Genomic DNA, 11,049 nt, shown 5'->3' with positions numbered 1-11,049 from the left:
TTATTCCCCTGTATTTCTATCAGGTACGTCTACGAGAGAGAAGCAATGTCCCCATGAGTAGCCCCCCCCCCCCCTACCCCCCTTTCCCGGGGCAAAGTATTTTTTTTTTTAATTTCAAAAAGAAATATTTACTTCACACAATCATATAATTGCCATCTCTCGCTCCTGAAGTATGAAGCGCTCTCCATGTTTAAAGTGCCCCACCCCACGGGGAAAAATGTCTTTAAAAACAACTACAACCCTCACCCTACTTCCATCATACGAGGTCGTATTAGTCGGAAGCTGCAGAGGTTCAAAGGAGGGACTCCCTGGGGGGGGGGGGGCTGTCCGGTTCTTCTAGAGGATAATGCATAACACAAGATATATAGTACAATAAAATAGATTCGACAATACTGATAATGATATTAAATAACAGAATTGGCGTTTAATATATAACGATAAATAATACAAAAATTTGATTTTACAGTACCCAACACACGTGCACGTCTCTCATTCCACACACGCCAACCAACTGACACACACTAAAACACGCTCTGTCACTCATCTATTCTCACACACAACACACACATCAAATGTCCGTGAACACCTCTCGCTTAAAAACTAATACATAAACTAGGGCTACAACATTACTATAAAAAACAGAAGGTATCTCACACTCCAGATATATACACACATACGCACATACACACACACTCAAGGAAGATATCCGTGAGGGACTTCACAGGGGCGAGATCTTAGAGCTTGATAAAGGAACTCTTTTAGCGGAGCTTCATCCTGTCTGAAGATCACCCCCCCCCTACACAAACCCACACGCCAAAACTTCTTTAGAACCTACATGTGACTGGTTTAGAAGTGTAGAAATTGTGACTGCTGTTGCCTGTAAGGTAGGAGATTATTGTCGTAGAAATAATTGTGACTGCTGTTGGCTGTAAGGTAGGAGATTTTTGTCGTAGAAATTGTGACTGCTGTTGGCTGTAGGGTAGGAGATTATTGTCGTAGAAATTGTGACTGCTGTTGGCTGTAAGGTAGGTGATTATCGTCGTAGAAATTGTGACTGCTGTTGACTGTAAGGTAGGAGATAATCGTCGTAGAAATTGTGACTGCTGTTGGCTGTAAGGTAGGAGATTATTGTCGTAGAAATTGTGACTGCTGTTGGCTGTAAGGTAGGAGATTATTGTCGTAGAAATTGTGACTGCTGTTGACTGTAAGGTAGGAGATTATTGTCGTAGAAATTGTGACTGCTGTTGGCTGTAAGGTAGGAGATTATTGTCGTAGAAATTGTGACTGCTGTTGGCTGTAAGGTAGGAGATTATTGTCGTAGAAATTGTGACTGCTGTTGGCTGTAAGGTAGGAGATTATTGTCGTAGAAATAATTGTGACTGCTGTTGGCTGTAAGGTAGGAGATTTTTGTCGTAGAAATTGTGACTGCTGTTGGCTGTAGGGTAGGAGATTATTGTCGTAGAAATTGTGACTGCTGTTGGCTGTAAGGTAGGAGATTATTGTCGTAGAAATTGTGACTGCTGTTGACTGTAAGGTAGGAGATTATTGTCGTAGAAATTGTGACTGCTGTTGGCTGTAAGGTAGGAGATTATTGTCGTAGAAATTGTGACTGCTGTTGGCTGTAAGGTAGGAGATTATTGTCGTAGAAATTGTGACTGCTGTTGGCTGTTAGGTAGGAGATTATATTCGTAGAAATTGTGACTGCTGTTGGCTGTAAGGTAGGTGATTATCGTCGTAGAAATTGTGACTGCTGTTGACTGTAAGGTAGGAGATTATCGTCGTAGAAATTGTGACTGCTGTTGGCTGTAAGGTAGGAGATTCTTGTCGTAGAAATTGTGACTGCTGTTGGCTGTAAGGTAGGAGATTATTGTCGTAGAAATTGTGACTGCTGTTGATTGTAAGGTAGGAGATTATTGTCGTAGAAATTGTGACTGCTGTTGGCTGTAAGGTAGGAGATTATTGTCGTAGAAATTGTGACTGCTGTTGGCTGTAAGGTAGGAGATTATTGTCGTAGAAATTGTGACTGCTGTTGGCTGTAAGGTAGGAGATTATTGTCGTAGAAATTGTGACTGCTGTTGGCTGTAAGGTAGGAGATTATTGTAGGGTAGGAGATTATTGTCGTCGCCAGATCTGTGTGGCTGATGTAGTTCGACATATTTCACCCGTACCAGTTTATGCATTCTCTGTTGTTCTAGTCTAGTCTAGTCAAAGTTTATAAAGTACAGAAATAACCATCAGAAACGTGTCTTATAAGTGGCTTTTTCAAGACATTCTTTTCTCCAGAGGGTAGGGTAGGGGGGGGGGGGCACTTGAAGAAATGCCTGAAAGAAACTCTGCTTGTCATACTAAACTTAACATTTTACAGACGCTTTTGAAAACTAGTGACTCGGTGCGGTATAGCCTACAGTTTTTTTCAACTCTTGACCAGGTTCGCAATAATTAAGTTGAAAATCTTCAATAGCAGTCATGTTTTTAGTGGACTGTGTTATCGGACCAAAAAATATATAACCTGCATTTTTATACAACACTTCGAGTGCAGCGGAGGCCAGTGTTTCTTCAAGGCTCCACCCCCTCCCCCCCCCCCCCCCCCCCCCCGCGGAGAAAAAGTCTGGAAGAAACACTGTAGGAGGCTAGTTTGCTTTAAGTACTTATTTAACTGATTTCTACGTCAAGTGTGCGACACAGAAATAAAAAAAGTTGTAAGGAACAGTGACTGGTAAAAAGCGCCCCTGACCTTCCAAATGGAAGAGGGGGGTCTGTTTTTTCCAGAGCGTGAATAACTTTTCATAAAAGTAGGGCGCAAAATAGATAGTTCACCGGAAGGGGTCGCTTCGTCTCTGTCCTAGTCTTGGACAAAAAAGTGAGAGAGAAGCGCAGTTGGGATTTTAATTTTATATATTAGGACTTTACTAGGATTATAATAACACTGCATTTACACTTGCAAGTTAAAGTTATATGAAAATACTTTCCAGCGGAATTTTGTGTGTACTAACTTACTAACTTGCCATATATATATATATATATATATATATATATATATATATATATATATATGGATTTTTTTAAACTCTCCTTTTTTTATAATGCAAGAAAGTGACGTCACACCATCTGAACCTCCTCCTCAGAGCCGGCGTTAGGAATACGCGGGGCCTGTGGCCAACCATCCGCGCGGGGCCTGCTCTTTTTTCCATTATATATATATATATATATATATATATATATATATATATATATATATATATATATATATATATATATATATATATATATACATATATATATATATATATATATATATATATATATATATATATATATATATATATATATATATATATATATATATATATATATATATATACATATATAAATATATATATATATATATATATATATATATATATGCCTATATAATATGCGTGCACAGATAATAACACATACATGTTTTGGAGTTTATAAGCCAATGCCAAACTTCTCCCTTTAATAACGGATGGTTACCTCTCCCACGTTTTTACCCAAATGTTCTTAGTTGTTTTTTTTCCTTGCTTAGATATTAAATCACTTTTGACAGTTATGTAATCCATATCAAATCACTTAAGAAAATTCAATCACGTGCCAAAAAATTAGGAAAATAAAGCTGTTTAAATTGTTTGTTAATGACTAATTGTTAATATAAAAGTCAATTGTTTTAGGTGTATCTAAAAAACAGAGAGTGCACAGAAGTTTAGACAAATCACAATATCAACAAAACTAAAGTAATTAAAGTTAAAAAGAAATAGAAAAACATTGATAGCTTACGACTTTGCTCGAGTCGTGAATAAACACTGGTTACGAATCGTGAAAGCAAACTCTATGTTTATGGATATCCAAAAGAAATGATTCTCAAATGTTATCATGGACGCTCAGTAGTGTGGAGCTTTGGGGTGGTTGGCAGTTGGTGTGGGGGTGGGGGTGGGGGGTTAAAAGGATAACTGTGCAGTTAAATCTATGGCTATGGGATGCCATACCCTAAAAAAAGGGTTACCAAGTTCAAGTACTCCGTTAATGGATCTCTGACTGGAGTCATTCAAAAGAAGGTTTGTGTTTATAGAGCGTCCACGTATAACATTACCGGCCATGATCGCGATCTCACAAGAGAAAGTTCATGTCTATAATTAGGAAATGACAGCCAGCTACACCTTATTTATGAGCTCAGGTCAAATGCCAGGCGACCGTACCCTACGCAAAGGGGAGGTCTGACACTGTTTTTGCATCGAATTACAGCCTGTTCCACGATAGGTGGGTGATAACTCACCAACATCAACCGTGGCCTCAGTTGTAACAATCAACAACGTCTGCATTTGACTATTTAGTTTTTCCCAATTGAATTCAGAAACATTTTTTTAAAGTTTACAAACTAATTCAGATAACAATGACAGTGCTAAAGCGCGGGGCCCCCTCAAACGCGGGGCCTAGGGCGACCGCCCCGTTTGCCACCCCCTAACGCCGGCTCTGCTCCTCCTCGTCACACACCGTCACAAAATTACGGACCCTCTCCCCTCTACGAGTGTGACGTTATTTATGGACGACCCCATAACAATTTTACCACTGTAAGAGCGACGTCATTTTTTAAATTATGGGCGATTTGATTACTGCAAAAGGAGTATTCAAAACTTTGACCTCTCTACAATTGTTGTGGTCTTGGATGTACACTATTAAGTCTGATTAGGTCTATTACTGTATTAGCTATTCATTTCAACTATATTATATATATATATATATATATATATATATATATAAGAAAATGTCTATATAGGCCTACAATTAAACAATACGTAACAATCATATTAGGCCTAAACCGCAAAATTAACACAACAGACATTTCAAGGGAAATTATTCTAATATTGTTTTTCAAAATGGCCGCTGTTAGTACTTAACTTAACTCATTCCAGGATATTATTGATTGTTTTTTGTCATGGATTGTCATTTGTTGTTCAATTAACTGTTACTCTATATTATGTAAAATATGACATAAATATGGCCAAATGAAAGAAATATTCATTAGTTACCTTCATCGCACATTACTAGCTACGTTGGAATTTACGACGCTAAACTAAGATTTTACCGAAAGAAATATTCATTCTAGATCTAGATTCTAGATCTAGATCTAGCTTCTTTGGTAAATCTATTGTAAAATCGGCCGAGACTAGCGTGAGTCTAGATCTAGATCTAGTAATGTGAAAAAAAGTTGACGCATTAATGATTAAATTTTAGTAACTATTTTACATTTTAGGAGAATGGATTTAAGTTTTGAAAGTTTCAAAATGTTTCAAAGTTTTATTGATTAATGTAGGCCTACCTGTTCTTTTAACAATATAGTTGAATATAGTTGTATTAATTTAAAACTTTTCAGTAAACGACGCGATGTTTTCATCACATGCAACCAAACTCATTTTAAATAAAATTATTGTTAGAGATTCAGGGGAAACCACTCTAATTTACAAATGGCATCTGTTTATAATACTGTTATAGGCCTATAGCAAATCTTGCTCGCAAACACTGCTGTTTAAAATTAATTTCTTGCCTAAAATTGATATATAGGGGGCCCATATATTTAGACATTGATTTTGGTTTATTTATGAGAATTATTCAGTTATCTCTAATATTATATTTGACACAAATACAATTCTATTAAAGCCCTTATATTTAATTAACAATGAGGCAACTTTTTCGCACCTAGTAAACAAAGATTATCGATGTTTTTAACATTTTCAGTAACTAAATCTAAATAAAAATTTAAAAAAAGCAAAACAATTTGGTTATCACTAAACTTAAATGGCGACATAAACAATGGAATCCTGCTTTTAGATAGGCTAGTAGATCTATATTCACATTGAATTCAGCAGTTTTTACTCTCTCAATGGACACCAGTGCTCTCTTAGATTTGTCTGTGACTCTCTGTGCTAGATTGGAATTGCTCAACTTTGGCATTGCAAATCATGCAGTTAGGATTCTGACTCACATCAAATTCTCAATTCTGTTTAAAAACTATGATTAATTTAAAAATGCAAGTGATTGCCTATTGAATGACAAATCTATCTGGACATGTGCAGAAGTTTTCACTATTCTTTTAAAATTTAATGACTTTAAACTTTAATGAAGTTTTCATAGTTTCAGAATTGTCTTGATTTCTTGAAAATACTTATTAATTCTATTTTTTTACCTACATTTTAGATTAGATCTACATGTGACTTGGAATAAAATGTAGAGGTATAGGCCTATATAAGGTAGACCTTTTGAAATCTGGGACCAGTTTTAAAAGGCACTTTTCTTTATTATACACTGCAATGATAAATTAAAACATTTTCTCATCTTTCAACATTACTTTTATTATGTTTAAAAATAAAATCATGCAAAAAAGAAAAAGAAGGCGATGTATGAAATGGTCTACAGACAATGTACAACAAGCAAGGATAAGGAGAGAAAATGAAACAGCCGAAAAAAGAGAAGCTCGCCTAAAAAAAGACAGGGAACGAAAACAGAAGAAACGCCAAGAAGCAAGAACCCAGCGCTTGAAAGAATTGTTAGAAGAGAGTACGACTGAAATAGTCACATGGACAGATGAAGAAATTCTAGAAAGCCTAAAAGATTTGTCAGAAGACAGCAAATCTAGGATTGCCACAGTGACAGATACGGAAATATCACGATGTTTAAATGATTTGTCAGAATGGTGTAATTCTTTAGTAGCCATCAAGACAGAACCAGAATAGAAAAGTTACAACTTGAAAAGACTTGCTAAAGTAGTAAAAAGGAGTTCATAGCTCCCAATACATTAGAAGAAAGCTAGCAACGTTTAAATATTACTTGGAAAGGAGCAGATTGAATTCAGGATAGTCAACAAGTCATTTCTTTATGAGTGTTTGTGTGTTTACTGCTTGTTTAGAAAATGAATTATCAAGTGAATGTGTCAAGTTATATATTTTTACTCTACTGAGAATCACTCCTTCATTTTTATACAAGAAGTAGGCCTAGATTTAAACAAGAAGTCCTTTATGTGCCAAAGAAACCTATGATGTGTTAAGATTACAGCAATTACTTAATATTCATGTTAAAATTGTAGTTGTTTGTCTTGGTCTCCTAAATTAAAAATAAATGATTAGCAGTAAAATAGTAAGCAATTATTATAATTTATGTGTACTGTTCATGAGTTGTCTTCTTTTAAATAGATCTATTAAGTTTAGGTTAAATAACAAATTAGATTTTAATATTTCAATTGAAATACCGGATACTTCATGAAAAATCGTACCAGTGACTTTTGTCTGGGAAAAAATAAAAAACTGACCTGACTTTAATTTTCCAATACCACTGCACCATTGCAGGGTCCACAGGGAGCAGTCAGGTGTTTGCAGATCATACCACCACTGGTTGAAAACTTCCTAACATTATCCTTTTAGTTTCTTTTTAACAAAATATGTAAAGTTTGGAGATAATGACTTATCTAGTTCTGATTAACTACAAAAGCAGTAATTGTTGTTATATATCAATGGATGTGGGTATCACTTTAATCACTTAAAATATTGTGCATGCTATCTTCAACAATGACCTTGTTATTTTGAAAAATTTCAATGTTTTTGTAAAATGGGTGTCACATGTAAGTCTGCATTTATTTGTGTTAAGTACAAAATGTCAGTTAACCTTTTTTTCTTTTTGTAGTGCACATTTTTTGTTTCTTGTGGATTAAACTGATTTGAATGTTTAGTCAACAATCATAAATCAGTGTACTGTTAACAAATAAAAAAAATGAGAGTTAGTATAGTCAGTAATTTTCTCCATCACAAGTTTGTTTTAGTGATTTTTTAAACTCAGATATCAGCAGAAAAATGTTTTTATAGTGACAAAACAAATAGATAATTAATCAAATGATTTGTAGAGAAAAAAGGAAATCACTTATTAACATTTTTTTGTTATTATTGTTAGAAATATAATTTAATAATAACTATCAACAACTTATTAGTTGCATTTATTTTTCGCTTATAATCACAATAATTTTCAATCAATGTAAGATCTTGATATCTGATAATTTTTGTTTGGTGTCTTTCACTTTATCATGTACATAAGATATTTTTGGTGTGACTGTTAATACTATGATACAGTATGATACATTGCATAATTACTTATAAGAAAATTTTGAGTTATGATTTTGATCCACTCTGCAGTAATGAGTACCTGACAAAAATTGAGAGAGTAAAGTCTGATAGCCAAATACTGACCATATACTAAATTCTGAGGAACAGGCACATATAAACTATTCTGATCAGGTATTGCATTTTTATATCAAAAGGGTGCTTTTTAAAAAAAAAAAATTGATGTGTTTTTTATTTGTCTTTACCACATGCAATTTGTTTTTCTATTTTGTTTTCTAATGACGGGTAATATAAATAGGATTAAATAGCTCCAACGAAAGCTGAAATCACTATCTGATTAGATGTTAATATGTTTTGTAACAACCCAAACTTTAGTCCTTTTTCTTCAAAGTTGATAGTTAAAAAAGTCAATTCATTATCATATATGTAATTACGTGTTTGCTTTCCATTGGCGTATTAAAGCTTTCATTTTCATACATTTTAAAATTAAACAAAATATTTTTTGCAAATCAGTTTTGTGTTGATTTTCTAATATTGAAGCAAAAAATCTCTTTGCTCTTAAGACTTTAATTTGTTACTTTGAAAACATTGTGAAATAAGCCAGTTAGCTTTAAATTCAATTTTTTTCCCCTTTAGTTTTATCGAATTTAAAATGGATTTTGTCCAACTCAGTTATTGAAAGTGTTAACCAGAGATTGCTTAACAAATATTTGTTCAGAACATGTAAATAAAATTAGCTTTCAATTGTTCTTTTTATTTTCAAAATTTTCATAACATTTTGTTACTGTTTATTTTGTCTTAGGTCTAAATTGTCCTTATTAACTGTTGTGAAGCAAATGGCAATTTTTAGAGACTTTAAGTATAGATATAAAAGCTTTAGTAGTGTTGTAACCGACCCAACAAGTAACTTTAAAAAAAAACTTTTTATGCTAAGTAATTCATCAATACCGCAGAAATTATTTCACACAAAATTTGTAGGTTAGTAGCTTGTAGCTATACTGAGGATAATGTGTGGTCTAGAATAGTAGTACTGTCGAATAAGTTGTGTCCCCTGCTCAACTGACAACCATTTCAGTGCAGTGTATGGTATCTCTGACTTTCACCCAGAAACACAAATAACATTCTACAAGTGAGATATTTATTATGTAGTTTACTACTACACACATTTCACTTGTTTCTACTAAACCAGTGTATTTTAAAATTGAAACTAAGGTGAAGCTCATAGGGTAAATGCAAAATGTCAAGAACTATGACATAAAATGTTGTTAAATTAATTTTAAAGAAAATTAAATGTTGCCACACACAAAGAAGTATAACAGTGCATGTAAAATGATATTGGATTGTCTGAAGAAATTCTTAAGAGTTATAGATTTAAAGTTAATAAAACAGTAGTGATCTCCCCTAAACTTTCTCGAATATTCTTATATAACGCTACAGGAGATGGCAAATCGGGATATAGACATGATTTTTAGTTAATTTTAAATTACTTAGACTTTTAAAAATAAAATAGAATCTCGTCGAAAAAAGCGCTCCAAATGAACAGCAAACTATGTATAATAATGCGCAATATTAGTATGAATTATTGTGCGTTTTTTTTATAAATCGGAAATAGCGTAAAGTACTACTTTCGGTCAAAGGAAATTACTCAAAATATTAGAGAAGGCAGATAATTAGATCTAATACTTATATGTAAAATGTCGTTTATCTATCTGAAACAGTACTCAAATGATATGGTTTTGAAAGACCAAAAGTTGAAAAAGTTCCGGTTATTAGAACAGTTAATACAGAACTAAAAAATTGATTATATTATATATGAAATTTCATCAACCTAGCTGTAACTCAAGTTATCGTGTTTACATACAGACCCACGTACATATGGAAAAAATGGTAAAACTACGTATTTCCTACTTAGGGAGTTGTAAAAAGTCTAGGTTTGTTAAAATCTCGATTTCGATTTTTGCACGATTACAATTTTCCTCTATATTTCGTAAACGAGAAAGTAAAAACGAACGCCAAACAAAAATGGTTTGTTTTATTTGTAAAGCTCATTATTACAATTATCAAGCTAAGACTACACACATTAATGCAAAGGTATACAAACATTTAAAAATCTTAAAGATGCTTTAAAATTAAATACAGATATATGTCTGAAGGAGTAGTTACATGTTCATTGGCTGTGGCGAAGGCTGGGAGATGTTAGGGTCAGTGGCGTAGCTGGGGGGGGGGGGTGCGGACCGCACCGGGTGACACCATTTAGGGTGGGGGTGACACCAAAAATATGTAGAGAAAAATTATAATTCCCCTTAATTAAGTGATTAATTCGAGTGTTAAATAGTCTTTAAATAGCAAATTTGACAAATCCCGTCAACGGTGGTGGAGGGGAGTGGGGTGCAAATCGAAAGTATGAGTGGGGGGGGGGGGGGGTGCAAATCGAAAATTGAAAGACGTGTCCCCGGCGGCCGGGAAAGGTCGCTACGCCTCTGGGGGGTGACACCATTAAGTGCCGCACCGGGTGACACCCGACCTCGCTACGACACTGGTTAGGGGTAATTATAACATCTGTAAAAAAAAGTTTCCATTCATCACTTAGATCTACCAAAAGCAGAGAAGCACACTTAAATTGCCGCGATTTCATCAGATCTACCAGTTTACTTTAAAATAAAGTTTAAATGCAGGCCTATACATTTGTGTGCCAGGTTAAACGTCTCGTGTCTGTAATGTGAAATGTAACGTAGACCCGACACCTCTATCCATACACCCCCGAAGTCCACACACGGCCGCAAATTTCGAAATATTTCGCTTCCATCTCCTCGCTCACCAAGCAGTGTGGACTTTATAAATGAATGACACGACCTGACAGCTATTAGCAACGGTACGTTCCTGTGGCTTTATGTCGTCAATTTCAAAAGTTTGAATGTCTTTAAAA

Source organism: Physella acuta, unplaced genomic scaffold, assembly GCF_028476545.2.
Source record: "Physella acuta isolate Inbredline_101_S28 unplaced genomic scaffold, ASM2847654v3 ptg000916l, whole genome shotgun sequence".
Classification (NCBI taxonomy): Eukaryota; Metazoa; Mollusca; class Gastropoda; family Physidae; genus Physella; species Physella acuta.
Note: the sequence above shows the minus strand (reverse complement) of the source record.